Raw genomic sequence first — 20053 nt, 5'->3', positions numbered from 1 at the left:
GCAGACGCAAGTGATGCAGAGAAGAGAATAATGTGAAAGAAGAGCAAATCATTTTGGTCAAAACTACAAGAGGATTCAACTTTTTATGGTGACACTTGCATTTAATGAACAGTGACAGCAGCACGAGTCAGACACTATTTTATACAGCACCAATGTAAATTGTTAAGTGAAGAGAATCCAGTGAAGAATAAAGAAAGAGTGACAGAGCGACACTTTTCATCAGATGTGAGGATTAAGACATCAAATGTTAATAATCAATATTGAATAAAGTTCATAAGATTATAGTAAAAGACATGACATTATTCACTCAGTAGATAATCGTAAAGAAAGCTTTGAAGGATTTTCCCCCATTGAGGAACTCGGAGAATTTGCTCAAATTTACACGATATAATTAAGGATCGTGAAGTCCTCCTCTAATTCACACCCAGAGGACGCGACAGCAACTCAGATTTAGGACTTGACAAGGATTGACATTTATATTCAAAATCTTTGGTGAACTTGTTAGCTGCTTTGCCGTGACAACACGCCTGCTCACAATGCCTTGAGCAGTTGACAGTTCACTCTGCTGGAACTGCCTGCCTACTGACTCAGCCTGACTCTGTAGGGTTTTTTTTCATTTTCCCAAGGTCAAGAAAGTCATCAGAGGTTTCAATTTTGAAGATGTGGACATCATGAAGATGGCCGTGATGAAGGACCTGTAGTGTAGAAGACAGGGCTTGGAAAGTGCACTTGACTCCAGAATGATTACTCCGAATGTGAAAAAAAAAATTGTAGTTTGGATTTGAAATATATCTTAAGTGACACCATTTTCTGACATACCTTGTAAATATAGCCATTTTTAAAACAAATGATATTTTCTTTAGGCGGCTCGGTGCGGCACTGGGTAGCACGGCTGCCTCACAGTTAGGAGGGTGCGGGTTCGATTCCACCTCCGGCCCTCCCTGTGTGGAGTTTGCATGTTCTCCCCGGGCACGCGTGGGTTTTCTCCGGGCACTCCGGTTTCCTCCCAAAAACATGCTTGGTAGGCCGATTGAGCACTCCAAATTGTCCCTAGGTGTGAGTGCGAGTGCAAATGGTTGTTAGTCTCTGTGTGCCCTGCGATTGGCTGGCAACCGGTTCAGGGTGTCCCCCGCCGACTGCCCGATGACGGCTGGGATAGGCTCCAGCACGCCCGCGACCCCCGTGGGGACTAAGCGGTACAGAAAATGGATGGATGGATGGATATTTTCTTTATTAAGAAAATTACATCTATTTTGTGTATTTATAAATATTATTAATTCATTCATTGGGGTTACGATAACATATAGAATGTGAATTTTATCAGAGATGGCCAGCATTATGAGGAGACTGTTTAAGCAAAAAAAGACTAAGGCCATTATTTTAGCCAGGTAACAATACACAAACGCAATATTGCACTACACATTGGGTTTATGATGTGTAACAAATTAAAAGTGAAGAAAGCTTAAGCGCCCAACACATCGATTATTCATTTTTATGTATCCGGCCTTTGGTGGAAAAACCTTTACTGTAGCTCAGCCAATTCACTCATCTTGGTCAATCGGACTTCCTAAAGAGTCTTCTTATGAGCCTTTAGCCCGTCAGTATGATGTGTTCATCAGAAGGAAATGGATGTGGTACGGAGAAGAGCACAAAAAGCCGACAGCCTGCTGAGAAGGTCTAAGTGCTGGAGAGGATTAAGGGGACAGGCGGCGAAACGACAGCAGGGGTATTGCAAAAAGTTTAGGATGCCACTAAGCCAATTGGGAAAATGACGATTAAAAATGTAAAAGCCATTATCAGAAAGGTGAATGAGTCTTTTTTGCAAAATGGTTTTATAAAAAGGATAGCTTTTGTAATTATAGTTTGTAGTTTGGAAAAAATGCATAGAAACACCGTCATGCCTCAGTTTATGTACATAAGTTTATGTAGAAGAAGTGCATATACACATTACAAATGTCTTTTGTTTTACAAATTGTCTATGTGTCATCCAAGCAGAAATGATAATGCCAGCATTCTCAAAAATGTCCTCGTAACATACTTTCTTAATTTTTCTATCTTCCAAACATTTGACATTGTGATCACTATTTCAACTTACTGTTCCGACGTGCCACAATCATGTATTACATCTATCTGTGGAGGATGAAAGAGGGATTGTGGCCGGGTTGTGAGGCAAATGAGCTGCCCTTTGCTTGCGTGTTGATGTCAGGGAGCTTGCAGTCCCATCTGTCAATGTCAGCAGGGAGTTATCTGTAAGAACATTTAGTCAGAGGAGACCAGAAAGCCTTTGTCCGGACTGATTTGCGAGCACAAAAGACATGGATTAGTTATTTAAAGTAGTTACTGTGTTACGATGCTGTGTTAATATTAGTCTTTCTCTTCTTTTCAAATGACTACTCAATACCGAATTCAAGTTTGAATAAAGTCAGACGATGCATGGAATTTAGATAAAAGACTTCATTTATTTTAACATGTTTAAAATGGACTGTATTAGAGGCAGCCCAAGGCTAAACCTGTTCTAAATTTTCTCTGCGAATAAGCTGTTTCATTCATTTAGAGCCTCCAGGCAATTAAACGAATTTATTGTAGAAATGAAGACATCTTGCATTCCCAGCTGGGCGACACGCCATCAAAAGTGCAACAGATTGTGTGCAAAGTCCCCAAAGAACCATTAACTATTATTTGTGTCCAAGTGGAACAAATCTTAAAAGTAATTAGAGCTGCACACCATGAAGACAAAGGGAAGGCACATTTTGCCATGGGGAGAGTGACTTTACAAGCTGAAAATTGCCATAGTCTCCTTGTGAATTCTTGAGGGTGCAGAGTCAGTCTCAGAAAATTGAGTTCTGCATTTGAATGGCGTGCTAGACAAAAATAAAGCAATTCAGAGCCAAGATAACCTTATTGGCGGCACAGTCCCTTTTTTGGGAAGATTTTTGCCAGCAATACAGAAAGACTGTGCCATTTCAAAAGGTTAGTGGAGTCTGCAAGTCAATGAAATGAGACAGACATTCCAAACAAACTCGGTTTTGGTGTAGGGGGCACATAATGTAAGTCTACTTCAGTGATCGACAACCTTTTTCAAATTACTACTGCTGCTACTTCTGGGGTATGGATTCATGCTGAGTGCTGCGACTTTGAAACATTTCTAAAATAACAATTTCGCCCAAATTTCTCAGGGATAGGGCGGCGTGTTGGCTGACTGGTTAACACATCCGCCTCACAGTTCGAAGGCAGATATTTGTGAGTCACAACTCCAGAATGACCCACAATGACAAATTGACGACAGGGTTTGAATATGCATTGTTTTTTTTTTTATTCCAGCGAGCAGTTAATTAAGTTAATATTTAAGTAGTTTTATCACGTTAACTACTTATCACACGTGTGATAAAGAGAAACAGCTGTTGCTGAATTGATCATTTGATGACTGCCACTTGTCTGAATGAAGACAAATGACAGATTTAGCAACTTGAACATGTGCTAGGAAGTGAAAAGGTAGTGGGGCATGGAGATGAAGCCAAATTTATGAATGAGTATTGAAGAGCACATTAAGTGCGACCATCTGTGACCTCTGTGTCGGGTACCGAGCAAGTTACAGGTTTCGTGCTACATTAACAGTGCCATTGCTATTGAGTAATTTTTGAAGAATGGAACCTAACCTAATGAACATATGGAAATGATTTTGGTGACACATTCGTGATTCATTTTTTATGTACAATGTTGCATATGTAAACATTTGCAGCAATATTCACACTTCTGTGTGTTGTGTGTTGTCTGCTTACAAAGCACTCCTGGTGCTCAGCTTGAGTGCACTGAAATTACTTTGAAAGGACTATGTGGTGATATAATGCAGTAATTATACTAAAGTAATTATGATAATATTTTCTTGCAGAGCTGGTCCAAACAAAGTAAACTACACTTGTTAAACAGAACAGTCTGAAAAACTCAATTTGACCCAACTTCCTGGGTTGGTTTAATTTTGAACCCAAATTGGGTTATTTTTTAAACCACTTTAACTGTGGAAAGTTAAAGCTGGCAGAATACAAACATGTGCCAGGTGTTTGTGATATTTAGACAAAAAGGCACAATGATAAGTCGTTTGAAATCGATGTGACCTAAAACCTCTCAAATGAAAAAAAAAAAAAAAAGTTTAGAAAGGAGAAGTAAATAACAAGTAATTGAGATGTGTTTTGATTATGAGATTGTGTTACCCTCCACCCTCATCACTGAAGATTCGGCTCTGCTCAGAATTAACCAATTTAATTCAAACGCCTGTTAGTGCGTATCTGCCACAAATTATTAAAGTGTATCCGATTGACCCAGAGGAACATTTAGCTGTTCTGACGTGCTTTTCCTTTTAGTCACATTTTACAGTACCAAGCCATGGTCTGAGTTAAAGCAGAATCAAAGAGATCTCACCGTATAAAGATATCAGTGAGGAAAATGCTACAAAATAATTTCCAAGGCACGATGGAACACAGTGACAATCAGCATTCATCAAGCTTTTAGGTCTCAAGATTGCTGCCTTGCCCAGCGAGAGCTCAACGTGTGACCTCCAGAGGTACACTTGAAAGTTGCATCTGATAGTATAAGAATAAAGGCTCCTTTATATTTGCACAAACACGGACCGCGTGGCTATGCCGCGTGCACTTTGCAGTTATATTTGTGCGCAACCCACACAATGTCAATCCAAATTGGAGTGTACTGCGACAGGTTGTATTAGCTAGGACACCATAGGATGGAGTTATTCTTGAGGTTTTTTTTCCCATTCCGGTCATTGTTTTTACTTGGCTGAACAAGGAACAAAGCGATAAGATTGAAGATCATGCCTGCTAGAACAAAGGGAACGAGATGACTAGATGCATAAACTGAGAAATTGATAGAGAACGAGAAGACGATGGTGAGCGTAGGCTTTTTTACACATGCATTTTACACATCCTTTCTTCTGTGGTGATAAATAAATTATCCCTAATGAGGCCTTGTGTGTCGAGGAAAGCAGCATGTGACTAAACGGACCAATCACGAGAGATGTTGCGCACGGCAGCAACAATTTCTGATGTGTGCGCGTTATGTGTTGCAGACACGTCGGAGACGTGCAATATGTGCCCGTTATGTGTTGCAGACCCGTCACATGATGCAATGCTGCTGTTGTTGCCTGCGTGTTTGGCAAAGTGTAAAGGCATAAATAGTTGCATTTGTCTGCTATATAGCCACCTGAAACGGCACATTGCAGCATAGACTACAAATTGTTTGTGCACCCTAATGAACAATGTCTATGACCTTGGGCTCAGTACAGCAAGGACCAAGACGGAGGTTTGTGTGTGTGTGTTTGTGTGTGCGTGCCTGACTATACTTAAGTAGTTGATGGCTGCATAAAGCGGACAAAGGACGTCCAATTCATAAAACCAAAATAGTAATGAGACAGATGCTGGATGGGGCGATGAGGTAGACCAGATGACTTTGAAGAGGACTGAAGTGTGCAGGAGGGTCTCAGGAGGGAAGAGGAATGAGGAGCCGCCACTGAGACATAAATGACAGGCACAAGTGAATGAAGTGAAATGAAGATGTACTTTCCAAGCCGTCTGTGCTGCTGCAGAAAAGTACCATAATATTTCAATTAGGCCAGTATACATTACACTGATTCTGTGGAACTATTCTATGCTTACTACTTTTGTCACAAGAAGAGAGTTTGGCACTTTGATATGGGAATGGGGATTAAGGGAGCTCATCGAGCTGTTTGAAGCAGCAAGCGGCGTCTCGAAACAAAATGTTTCCTCGGCTGCAAGATGAACCGGTCGCTAACAAATAGAGACATGTCTCGATGAGAGAAAATGACTCTCCAAACAAATCTGCTAACAAATATAGCTCTCCAAACTTTGGAGCAGGCAGGCGGGTGGAAGATGGAAAGTAGCAGGGAAGTTACTGATTCATCCTTGGCGTCTGCTTGGAGAAACATGTCTAAAAGCTGAAAGTACCCCTGTGAGTGGAAGAGAGGATGCAGATGGGGAATGCTGATTTCAATGAAAGATGACAGCTACAGTGACAAAGCCCTAACTGCAAATAGGGAGAATGGCTAATGAGCAGGAAGGAGAAGATGTGAAAATCTTGCTCTTCACACTTTGGGAGGCTTCCAGCATAGCCAAAACATGCTAATCGCCGCGTGATGCAGATCTGTGATGACACCAACACCCTCTGGCCTACAGTGCCCTTCTCTTACATTCTCATGACACAAATGTCTTTTCTTTTATTTATATTTGACATCCACTGACACTGCAGCAGTTTTGCCAACCAAATCCAACTGACAAGTCACACTAGTATGAGTCGATTGTGATATCTGTGGGAAAATGATGATTCAACAGGGACTAAGTAGCTGCAAAGGAAGTGGTGTGAGGGTGGGAGATAGATAAAAGGGGAGGGGCTTCAGACAAAAGAAGCCCTTGGTGCCTGGGTATGTGGTGACTGGCAGAAAGTGGGCCACCAAGGAGCATGGGAGGGTCAAACAGCCGCTAGCTCTAAGAAACTTCACTGTGCCTTTTTAAATAGATACGACTCATCGAAAGGAAACAAATGCCAATGCTTTTCAGCCTTGTGGCTAAGACTGCTGTCGCCTCATCTGGGTGGAGGCTCAGTGTCATGACATCAAGTCATCAATGAGGAGGATAATTAATGAGACTGAATGAAGTATTTAAGTGGACATCGAGCAAATTACTTAAATTACTGACTTGACTCCTGGCCCCAGCCAGTCTTGTCAAAATATTCTCGAGCCACGTACTCAAACCCTCCTGATGGTGTTTATATGTCAAGAAGTACTTTTTACACACATCCAGGATACTCTCATGTGATAGCTAAAAAGGCAATTATCTCTGCCAGAAGTGAGCAGGAATTGGTGTGTGTTGGTACGCTTAGTGTTTATTAATTGGCAATACAAAATATATAACCAGAAATACAGTATGTGGAGGGGTAGCTTAGAAGATCCCATAAATCTAAATATCAATAAAGAAAATGAGTATCACTTTTTAGCTATTCGAAACCATTTCCCCTGACAGATAATCAAGTATCCATCACAACATGATCCTGTTTTAACTAATTAATGATCCGCGAAATCATTTGATAAAATCACAATGAGCCTCTGTTCATAACAAAGACGAGAATGAGAAGGATTCTGCACAAAAATGAGAAAGCAGCAAACAATGGGTGTGCCTTGCCTTTCCACGGGACTCGTACAATAAAATGATCCAGAGAAAAGCCAAAGAAATGCCTGAAGGGTTCAAGGTAAACAGCAAAATAATCAACAGTCTTCACAAAGCAGATGGCTTGTGTATTATGCTGAATCCCTGCAGTGACTTGTTGATAATGATTGTATCATTAAGTGAAAGACTTCGACTCAATGTGCATGAAAAAAAAAAAAAAAAACAGACCAAATGCATGTGGATATCAAAATTTGGAACCTTCTTGTAATCTTAAGGATGACCACAAAATGTGGAACTACCTATGAACATTGATATTTCGGACGGCTGCGATAAAAAGGAAATCTATAGAAAAACATCAACTCAGATTTACTGGACATCACATCAGAAAAGGGAAATTGGAGGACTTTTGTCTTATATGAACAATGGAAGGAAAGAAGACATGAGATGGTCAAAGCAAACCAATTTTCAAACCAATTTCAATTGTGCAAGAACGCTCAGGAGCACTGCTAGAGATTGAGAAAATAGATAGCTAGAGACAGACAGACAGACAGACAGACAGATAGATAGATAGATAGATAGATAGATAGATAGATAGATAGATAGATAGATAGATAGATAGATAGATAGATAGATAGATAGATAGATAAGAAATGCAGTTTCTGTTTCTATTTCTATGTTGAGTGAGCATGCAAGTGACCTCCTTGTTGCACAGTGTAAAAACATATCCTGAGGAGATTTCACTCATTTTTAAATGTCAACTTTGTTGATCACGCAACACAAGGCACACCTTTCCTCTTGCTGATTGTTACGAAACATTACGTATTTAATCTTTAGTTGCCCCCCACAAGAACAAATCTGAGAACAAGCTCTACTTGTTGAACATGATTGCTTGATTGAACAGAACAATGTTAGGAAAATTGGCCCGTGGTGAAATGGAGGCAGCAGCATCCGCAGTAGCCAAGGAGAGTCGGGCCGAAGGAGAGGAGAGAAAAGGGGAGGGAGTCAGTGAACTAGTATACATTTTTCATTAGGTTTCCAGGCACTAAGCCACATCAAAGCCTCTCAGAGATAAAGGGGAGGGAGGAAGGCAAAGAGTAGACACAGAATGTTCTAATTAACTTCACAGTCACTTCACCCGCTCCTCCCCCCTTTTTACAGACTGTTGTTCTTGGTGTATATGTGCATATAGCGCTCAGCACTGTCTACCCTGTAAATTCACTATGACACCAATCCACGACGCTTGTAGAGAGGTGATCGAACGGTTCAGGCATGATGGAGGGCTGGCCTGTCATGAAACGATTATCGATGCTGAAGTCTTGTATTGATTGTGCCACGCCTATATGGTAGCAGGAAGAGGCAAAGTCCAGCCCCTTCCACCCCCTGATGTCTCATGATGCCTTCCAGTCACATGGGAAGCACAGGCTTCTCCACCAACAGCATGCAAGATGAAATCTGTTTTTTTTAAAACAGGCTCATTCCGCCAATGTGACAGTATAACTACCCCCACTTTCTGCACCTGCTTGGTGAGTCAACAGGAAATTCATAAGACTCTTTTCATTGGGCAGATTGTGACTTTTAGATGAAATATGTAACAATTAGCCTCATGTAGAATCCACTAAATGCTACGAGATGGAGAAAGCTTTCTTTACAAAAGTGCATTTAACTGCTTGTATAACTGATTGGACAATGAGACTGATATATTCAAGAATACCATTCCTTAGTACATATAATTCATACAACATTATCTTGCTGAATACAATTTAATTTTGAAAGGATAAGCAGGTTAATTAATTTGCCTTAAGCTTGGATTTGAAAAAAATGTGCTATATTCTATGAAACACCTATATCATCTGTTGAGCAAGTGTCTTGCTGATAGAATGTGATGTGTTGCTCATGTTTTTGCTGTTTACCATTTAAAAGAAACAGAAATGCAAAGAAATCCCGTGGGCAAATGGTGGATGAGTGGTTAGCAAAACTAATGCGAGCTCACAGGAGATGACAATGTGAGGATAAGTAGTTTGTCTTCTCTAGTGGGTGATCACCCACAGCTCCGCAAACATTAATTGGTCTTGTGACCTTGGGCACGGTGAGGAAAACATTTTGCACTTGTATAGTGATTGCTAATTAGTTTTTTTTCATTACCTTACAACAAGACTCGGATGATAATTAATTTGAGTTGTCAATCCTGTTGATCCTTATTACAGGGATTCATCTATAACCAGCTTGTAAACAGCGCCTACATCCAGGGAGCAGATAATCAGATTTACTCTTCTTTTAAAGTTAAAGTCCAAATGATCGTCACACACACATCTGGGTGTGGTGAAATTTGTCCTCTGCATTTAACCCATCCCCGTGTGATTTTGATCCATCCCCTGGGGGAGAGGGGAGCAGTGAGCAGCAGCGGTGTCGCGCTCGGGAATCATTTGGCGATCTAACCCCCCAATTCCAACCTTTAATGCTGAGTGCCAAGCAGGGAGGCAATGGGTCCCATTTTTATAGTCTTTGGTATGACCCGGCTGGGGTTTGAACCCACAACCTTCCAGTCTCAGGGCGGACACTACCACTAGGCCACTGAGCTAGTTTAATATTAGTATTATAGTATTATATAATATTAATATTACTAGTTTAATAATTTTATATTTAATAAGTGAAATTTTATTATGCTTTGCTAAATTTCAAGAGCAGGGCAACATCCTTATGGTTATACCTGTTTGAATGGTGACAAATGTATATAAAAGATAAAGAATCACAAGTTGTAAGAGCAACTGAATAAAATCCCCCCCTGCATTCACAGTTGAGCTGCCCTTAAGCGAGATACCCACTTGCCCAAATTGCTTTTCAGGCGCTGGGAAGGGAAGCTACCCATTGCTCATTTGGGTCTCTAATGTGTGTACGTGTGTTACCTCAATTAAATGTTTAGTAGTGACTTCACAAGCTAATTGTTTACATTTAAATCCTCTCACTGGATTCTAACTAAACAAAATGAGATGTCCACATCGGCTTTTTTTTTTACAGACATCAAAAAATGGAAAATTGAGATCTGTATAGAAGGATATAAACTTTTTTTTGTGTGAGATGGGTATTGTGGTACAGCAACATTGAACGCCAGGCATCTATTAAAGAACAATGCAGCCTTTGACGAGTCTTCTGTACATTCAAGCTTGTGCCATCCAGATCGCTCTCATGTGAGCCCATTAGCTCATTGTTGCTGTCAACGGCAGGCTGATGAATACAGAACTGACCGCCTTTGGCCTTCTATTCAGTGCATGGGCTTGTGCTTTTTTGAAAAAATCTGACAAATGTGTCTTTTCCTGTGTGAAAAAAAAAAATACAGTTGCTGATTTCAGAGTGTCTTCTCTCTGCGTGATCCCCGTAAATCAAAAGCAGCCCAATTGTGGACTGGCTGTCTGAAACGTTGCAGCCACGAGAAACAATCATGCATCAGGAAGAGGAATAATTAGACAAACGTGACTTGCTGCGAGTGAGTCATAAAGTTAAATCTCCAATACTAAAAATAAGTTGCAACCTTTGAAGACAGTCATTAGGTCACTCATCGTTTGACACTGAGGACTCTAATTTTATGACTGGTGTAAACCCGGCACACCGTGAGACCAGGGAGGCATTCCAGAAAGCAGGTTTGTGATGTTGAAGTACGTTAAGCCTTAAATCAGGAAATCTTCGAGTTTCTAGGTAAATGAAACTCTGAGTCACTCAATCTGGCCACTGGCTCTGTGAATCGAATCTGTTGCCTATGAGGTTTTCTGTAAGAAACCCCGTTTAGCCTGCCTCTTTCCTTCTGCCGAGGGTAAGATATGGCTTACCCATTTGACATCGACATTGCGGCACAATTACTTTGCACTGCCTTGCGTGGGCAGAGGCTCTTCAGACCCCTGTATCGGTATGTGCTTTCATTACCAGGGGAGTTTTGTTGGAGCGATATCATTCCACGTTCGAATACATCATTTATATCAAAACTTATATAACACACTATACGCTGTCATTGCTGCAAGTTTTGTGCACCGGGATACATTTTTTAGCTTTTTCTTTTCCTCTTATACAGACATTTATTTCTCCATAAAAAAGCGTCTGATGACTTTGTTCTCCCAGGGATGCCTTCAGCGATGGGCCACCCAGAGTTTGGCTCAAGGCCAGCTCCTCCACGGTCAGAGACCCCCCTCCCCACCATTTACAGAGTCCCGCCCTTTTTCCGTTGGCTGAATACAACACAAATTTGACCAAAAATCAAATATGAAAATATATGAAGGGCACAATTATTGCCAAGTAAAACGTGCCACATCTGTATTAATTAGTTTTATTTTTACCTGCTGCCAATTTCATTTTACCCCTGTGGGATTGCAGCTTGTATATGAAAGAAAATATCATTCAAAACAGGTTTCCAGCAGGTGTGTTACAATTTGCGTTTGAATCTTCAATAAATGGATAAGTGCATACTGACTTAAGAGTTCACTCAGTTGGCGCTTCTTTTTTTTTGCTGTCGCAGCAGTGTTACTCTTTTTTTTATGAGAATGGACTTGTAATCATCATTCAAGATCATTAAAATCTTCAATTCAATGGGTGTGGAGTTTGCACAGCTATTTATCTTCTCCATGGTTACCATAATCAATCAAGATATCAGTTCTCCATTGATAATGGTTTTTGTACTGGCCATGCACGTGCTTAACTCAAAGTTAACCAACTCAGAGTTGATTTATCTAATTCATATCAGTGGCTCTGGAACCGGATACTCAGAATTTCCCATTTCATTGGTAAGACAAGCCCGAATTCACGATTAGACTCAGTTTGCTGAACCATCTACTTGGAATACACCCAGATAATGGTAAATTTGTAGACAAGCACGGGCCAAGGATCAGCTAGAGGGAGGGCGGAACTGGTGTGGAAGTGTTCACAACCGATTTCAATCATGGCCAATAAAAGCAGCTCCTTTCCTTTCTTTCAAACGTTACATGCTAGTCACGCTCTTGCAGCGGAAGCATATCTCTGCCATGGAGTGACCACTATTAGCCCCGGATACTGGGATGATCTACAAATGAATAAATAAATAAATGACAATCTACAAATAAATAAATAAATAAATAAATAAATAAATAAATAAATAAATAAATAAATAAATGAATGAATGAATGAATGAATGAATGAATGAATGAATAAATAATGCATTCAATGTCCCAACCCTAACCCTCAGACTACTGAAAACAAATTGCTTAAGTGTTTTTCACTACTTGGACAATAAAGATGATTCTGGTTTGGAAGTTTAATTTCTATTCTTATAATTATGAGTAGAACAGATCGAACATGCCTGTGCCAGCTTGACGCAAAATGGTCAACCATATTGGCAAACGCATGCAGCAAGTCTTGCACTGATACTGAAATGAAGATGCAGGGGCATTTGTACCAAGGCACAGTTCTGATTAATGTTTTGTTTGTGAAACAAGAATTAAACAGGCAAAGTTCACCTTTTTTAATCCATCTCAGGGGTTGTCCATTTTGCCACTTGAAAATGACATCACAGTTGCCTCAGATCACAACCAATCACGGCTCACTAGTTTTCTGAGTTGTAGGGGCATATGCAACATATTGTAAAGAAAATCTTTGGGTTGACTTCATCATCATCATCGGTTTAAAGTCCGCTTTCCAGGCGCCGCTGGGTTGGACTGAATTCTCAATATGGCTTTCTTCCACCGGGGACGGTCCATGGCCATTTTGTGGTTGAGAGTGCCTATACTGAGAAAATTTTGGGAGCAAAACTTTTTACAGCCGGATGCCCTTCCTGACACCAACCCAAGGGGAAATTGATTTTCTGTAGGGGTTGACTCCCTTAGCCCATTCCTCTCCCGAGAAGCCCACTGGGCAGTGGTACTATTTAACCCATAGTTGGGGGCTGGTTCGTGGGCACCAGGGCGTGTCCACACACCGGTGGGCCTGCGTGCCGCACGTCTAGGGGCCAAACCTCCTCCGAGTCCCTTGTAGTTTAGCCTGGGTCCATGTTGTACCCAGTTACCATGTGTCGCCGCGTGGAGGCACTACATAGGGCTTGCTGTTAGAGAGGCTATGTACTGGCAGGGAGAGACTTACGCATTCGGCTCTCCCGTTCGCATACTGCTAGCCAGCGGTGAGGGTTGACAGTGAGAAGTGACATGCACTGGGCACTCCACCAACACTCCACCAACACACTAGATGCATCATAACAACCCGACTTGGTCTTATGAAGACTTAGACTTAGAGACTTAGACAGAACTTTATTGTCATTTTGTCAACACTAGGTGTGTACAAAACGAAATTTCGTTGCATACGGCTTTCAGCAATGTAGAGGTATTTCGGCTGGTTAAAAAAAGTGACATTCCATATAAAAATATGAAATAAGATAATTATAAAGTACAAAGTGCAGCAGTGATAAAGTATGTGAACAGTGCAGGAGACAAAAACAGTATTTACAAGTGTGCAGAGGAATGCTACGTTTGAATGTTCAACAGTCTGACGACAGCAGGGAAAAAACTATTGCAGAACCTGGTGGACCTGCAGCGGATGCTGCGAAACCTCTTCCCAGAGGGCAGCAGGGAGAACAGTCCATGGTGGGGGTGTGATGGGTCACTGATAATATTTCGGGCTCGGGACACGCAGCGCTGGGATGACAAGTCCTGAATGGAGGGAAGAGGAGCACCGATGATCCTCTCTGCTGTCCTCACCACTCTCCTCAGGTTCTTCCAATCGGAGGCGCTGCAACCTCCACACCACACCGAGAGACAGCTTGTCAGAATGCTCTCTATGGTGCTTCGGTAGAACGTCCTCATGATGGGTGGGGGCAGGTGGGCTCTCCTCATCCTCCGCAGGAAGTACAAGCGCTTCTGTGCCCTCTTGACCAGTGTTGTGGTGTTCACAGTCCAGGTGAGGTCGTCTGTGATGTGGACTCCCAGGAATTTAGTGCTGCTGACCACCTCCACAGCTGAGCTGTTGATGATCAGTGGAGCGTGGTGAGGCTGGTTCTTCCTGAAGTCGACGATGATCTCCTTCGTCTTCTCCACATTCAGGATCAGGCTATTTTCTCTGCACCAGCCCACCAACTGCTCCACCTCCTCTCTGTAGTCCAGGTCGTTGTTGTCCCTGATGAGGCCCACCACCGTTGTGTCGTCTGCAAACTTCACGATGTGATTGGTGGTGAACCTGGGGGCGCAGTCGTGTGTCATCAGGGTGAACAGCAGGGGGCTCAGGACGCAGCCCTGAGGGGAGCCTGTGCTGAGGGTGATGACATCTGAGGTGTTCTGTCCGACCCGGACTGACTGAGGTCTGTTGGTGAGGAAGTCTAGCAGCCAGTTCCGAAGGGGGGTGCTGAAGCCCAGGTGTTCCAGTTTTTCCACCAGATGTTGTGGAATGATGGTGTTAAACGCTGAGCTGAAGTCCAGGAACAGCAACCGCACGTGGGTGTTCCTCTCCTCCAGGTGAGCCAGGCTCAGGTGAAGAACGGAGGAGATGGCATCCTCAGTGGAGCGGTTCTGCCGGTAGGCAAACTGGAACGGATCGAATGTTGGGGGGAGTCTGGAGACGATGTGATCTTTGAGCAGCCTCTCGAAGCACTTCATCATGATGGGAGTCAGTGCCACAGGTCTGTAGTCATTCCATGAGGTGATTTGAGGTTTCTTCGGCACCGGAATGATGGAGGCAGCCTTGAAGCACACTGGCACTTTGGCTTGGTCCAGCGAGATGTTAAAAATGTCCGTGATGACACCAGCCAGCTGGCCTGCACATTCCTTGAACACCCGCCCAGGTATGTTGTCGGGGCCTGGGGCCTTACGTGGGTTGACTCTTCTCAGAGTCTTCCACACGTCGGCTGAGTCAAGGCAGAGGACCTCCTCTTCCTGGTGGGGAACAGTTTTAACTGCCGGAGTGCTGTTTAGTGCCTCAAAACGCCCAAAGAAGTTATTTAGACCATTTAGGAAGTCAGCATCAACCTCACCCACCGGGGGGGAGGGTGAGTTGTAGTCCGTGATCGCCCGTATGCCTTGCCACATACTCCTGGTGTTATTGGCGTCGTGGAAAAAATCCTGAATTTTCCGACTGTGGCTTCGCTTCGCTAGCCTGATGGCACGGTTCAAGTTGGCTCTCGCTGTCCTCAGTGCTTCCTTGTCGCCAGACTTGAAGGCTGAGTTCCGTGCTCGTAGCATATGACGTACATCCTCAGTCATCCAGGGTCGTTGGTTGGCTCGGGTGATGATGTTCTTAGTGGTGCTGACGTCCTCGGAGCATTTGTTGATGTAGGCTGACACAGTCATGGCGTACTCATCAATGTTGATCTGATTGTCATATGTTGCTGCTGATTTGAACATGTCCCATGTCAGACACACTTCCCTTTAAGGAATTGTTAGTTGTCAGTCAGTTACGTTTTATGATAGTGACAGATTGTGGAAATGATTACATTATTTCCATTATATGATTTTATTATTATGATTATATTATTTCTATTATATCTTGTCAATTATTTGGATATGTGAAGCCCTTTGAGACTTGCCTGTGATTTAGGCTATATGAATAAACTTGACTTGACTTGACTTGACTTGACTTGACTTGATGGAGAATTTTGTTTCAAAATTCAAAGAAACCTAAGTTCAACTACTGTTCATTAGAGGATACACTATTCATGTCACGCCCGTGCCAGAGCACGCTCGGCCGGCAACTTTCCTCAGCCACACCCCTTCATCACCATAATGTCTGTCACCTGCTCCTTCTTGTTGTCTCATGTATTTAAACCCTGCCCGTGTGTTCCTCCTTGTTGGTGTCTACTGTTGTTTTTCCTCCCTGTCCGCGCCCAGTGTTCTTGTCCTGCTCGTCTAGTTTTCCCTCGGTCTTGTTTTATCCATGTCCGAGTGGACTTCTGTCTGTCTGTTTGCTGCCCGTGAGTCTTCGTTGCCCACCTAACTCCCTTTCAACTCCCTTCAATAAACCCCGGTTCAAGCTGCATTTGGTCACCCTGGCTCCACTCTTTCCCGATAATTCAGGCCTTGCAAGGAAAGAAATTGACAGCACTTTCCTCTTCAAATTTATTTTATTGACTTTACCACCTGGAATATATGTGATAGTGTAATCGCACAATTACCTTTCCTAACAAGCCTGGATAACAGCTGAGGTTGGAGAGCAACATCACTGGAAAAGCAATATAATTGTGAGTACAGTTGTATAATCTGCGTCTTTTTGTAACCATTTGTGACAGTCCCGAACCTCCCATCGATGATTGTAGGGCAATCTTGGAAATTTTAATTGTCTTAAGTGCTATGCTGAATTCTCCACAGGCAGTCAGCAATTACAAAGCTTCAATATGTACTGTATAGTATACAAGCATGCTATTACAATTCCAGCTTGTGATGGGATTTAAAATTCAATCAGGCTCAAGTGAAAGGCTTCTTAATGTATTCTGCACAGAGCCGTCACGCAGTCTCGCTTCTGACCGCCAGTTGTTATTCTTTTTTATTCTCGAAGTCTGCATCTTCTCATCTCTTTTCTCGTAACCTTTTCCCATTCTTTTTTCATACACTTTTGTGACACATTGCCCACCAATTTACCGTTTTCTCCCTAACATCTCCAATATTGTTCTCCCCTCATTCCACAGCCACCTTGTGCAGCCTCACAACCCCCATCCTTCCTCCATAGCTCCCCCATCTCCTTCTCATCTCTATCAGATAAGAAAGCTCCGTGAAGAAAAGCTTGACTTAAAACACCTCAACGTCTATTTTTCTCCACCGTGTCCTCACCATCAGGGAGTCACAATCCGTGAAACCAACTCTTTGACCCCACCCCCTCACTTATCTTATCCTCAATCACATGCTTTTGTCTTTCGTACCTGTTTGCGTTTCTTTTTGACCTAGTTTCTTCCCCTCGCTATCCCTTTTTACTCACTCCCATGCTGTGGAATATTTTAATGGATGGATGTGTTTATTTTCTTGTGTAAAACCAAAACTGCGGTTTATTAGTCCGACTCCAGTTTGTTTAGATTTCCCTTAGCAATCTGAGAAGAGCTGGATAACAATGCAATGTACTAATGAATGAACGAATGGGTTATGAAAAGCTTGTGAAGTGAAAGAAATTCTGGATGTTTATTTGGACCCATAAGCCACATTTAGAAATCATTTTTATCCAAAAATCTTAATTCTACTTTTTGATCTCACAGCCATTAGTTTGGCAATTTTTGTATTTGTTTTCATGTTTTATTATCACTGACATGCAATGATGCAACTGGAGGGAAACAAGCAGAAGCAAGCAGAGGCAAGCTTCTTGACTTGTCGTCTCCTCCAACTGCAAGGGGTGGGACACTTGTACAATTGGGTATGTCCGTGGCAGAGGATTTGTGTTATAATACAGGCAAGGATAACCATCCGTGATTTAGTCTTTTGTCAAGTAAAATGCATTCGGAACTGGGTCATACAGTGCCTGCAGTGAAATCCTACGGTTCCTTTTTCATTCCACTTGGATACCAAGGGTGCCCTGCAACTGGCTGGCCACCAGTTCAGTATAGTCTGCCTTTGGCGCAATGTCTGATGGGATAGGCTCCAGCACCCATTGCGACCCTGAACAGGTTAAGTGGTGCTTCGGATGGATGGATGGATGGATGGATGGATGGATGGATGGATGGATGGATGGATGGATGGACGGACGGACGGAGGAAGGGAGGTAAATATACTATGGACAGTGCATAGGCACTGGATGATGTGTTTTGTGGATACTCAGGTTCACTCTTTATACTGAATTAACAGTAAGGCTTTATCTTCTAGTGTCATCTACTAGCTCTCAGTCACTTTCTTGCAAAGTTTGCTTGAGTGTGACTCATAGTAGCGTTACTGTTTGTCAGTTCATTTGACCACTTGTCGCTTGTAGTTTTATGATTGCAGTCATTAGAGCAACCACTCTGGCCTTCAGTCACTTTCAAAATGTTTGTCGCTTTTCTGTCTTGTCGTTTTTGCTCACAAGAATAAAATAGCGTGACAGCTGCATTGAACGCAGTTCTCACACCAGGCACAAAATAAATCATGCCTGAGTCCACTGATAATAAAGAAGTTGACAGCAATGCAAACTGCGTAAGTCCTCACATAAACACATTTAATATATGTGGATACGTTAAACAAAACATGTCCACATGCAATTTTATTATCTGAAGCACGTTCAAAGTTCAAAGCATAGACGTCTAAATGATAGAATGTTTTTGATATAAGGAAGAATTTAAATTCAGGAGTCTATCCTGGTCGCTGGTAAAGAGTGTAACTGACTTAAATGTATAAACTGTGTGTTTTACGTAGTTACAGTCCGTTGAGCTAACTGTTCTGATCAGAAAACCTGAAGCTAATATGAAAATCCCTTCCTGTAGAAGGAATGCATAAGAGATAAAAAACATTCCAGTTTCATTATGAAATTGAAATTAAATGAACAACCACCGATCAAAACATTGTGGAGACATCATTCTCAATAAGTATCAACCTAATGAAGCCATTAGAGTGGCAAAAAGCCATATGCTTCTATTACTTTGGCCATCGCTAAAGTAATTAGCGCTTTTGATTGGGGTGGTAACAAACTTTGGTGCCAACTCATTTCCGAGATGTGGTATTAAACTAAGATCAGGCACTCAAACATTACGCCGTGCATGCCTGCATGTGTGTAATCTGCTTCTCTGTATTGTGTGCATGAACCATACAGTTTTGGTTTTTCCTTCAGGGTGTCATAATAAAATTATCATACATTCCGTATATATAAATCAATAAATTTCTTTTAGCACCCCGTCCCCCACCTCCCTCAAAGAGCCACTGTTCTTTGGGTCAGGCTGCACTTGAAAATAAGAACTTGTTCTTTGTTTGCCTGGTTAAATAAATAAATAAATTAAATAAATAAATAAACAAACTACATTTAATTAATGCAATCTTACTTATTAATAATTCCTGATGGATAGCCTGGAAGATGCTAAATCTTCTATTCGGTGTTATGAGGCATTGACTAATTGTCAGGTCAGCCAACTTTACCAGACTGATGTTAGGCTGACAAGTCTATCCATCCATTATCAGTTTTCTGTACCACTTATCCTGTTAGGCCACAGCAAAGCTGGACCCTGTCACTGTTGACTGAGTGATAGACTACACACCCGGGACTAATCACAAGTCAAACGCGGGAATATTTTTAATGGAACACAGAGTGGGAATAGCATACCGCATGAATACTATTTTTAGACCTCAAGGCTGAGTGACATCACAGCCTGAACCAGAGGAGGGGTCAACATAGAATCGCACCCGCAGACATCATATGTTAGTACTGCTTGTTTTCTGTCTGTTTATCTCAGAAAAAGCATGCAGAGTAAATGGCTGCTGCTAGATTTAATCGTGGGCCGTGCTCCGACATATGACAGTCCCAATCCCTGGCCGGCCACTACCTGCCCCAAAGACATAAGCCATTTTGATCAATTGCTTTCTTTTTTATTGGCGGTTTGGCCCTACCAGATGACATTGAATGATGAGCAAAAATTTTAAAGTCTCTTTCAACTGCCTGATATATTTTAGCCTCACACTTCATTTGTGATATGCTGTGAGACATATCAGTATGGGTTAGAACTTTTGAGATTTGAAAACAATCTGAGTTTATGGCCTGCGACTGGCTGGTGACCAGTTCAGGGTGTAGTCTGCCTTTCACCCAATGTCAGCTGGGATAAGCTCCAGCACCCACCACCACCCTGAGCAAGATAAGCGGTGTTGAAAATGGATGGATAGATGGTTGTAGATTGAACATATCGGGTGCATGAGGAAAGCACCAACGGCGACATCATTTGCAAGCTCTTAAGCAACAAAAAGAAATAAAGCGGTGAACTGATCTCAAAGTAGCAATAA

Source organism: Syngnathus acus, chromosome 9 (genome assembly GCF_901709675.1).
Source record: "Syngnathus acus chromosome 9, fSynAcu1.2, whole genome shotgun sequence".
NCBI classification, from domain to species: Eukaryota; Metazoa; Chordata; class Actinopteri; order Syngnathiformes; family Syngnathidae; genus Syngnathus; species Syngnathus acus.
This window is presented reverse-complemented; position numbering follows the sequence as displayed.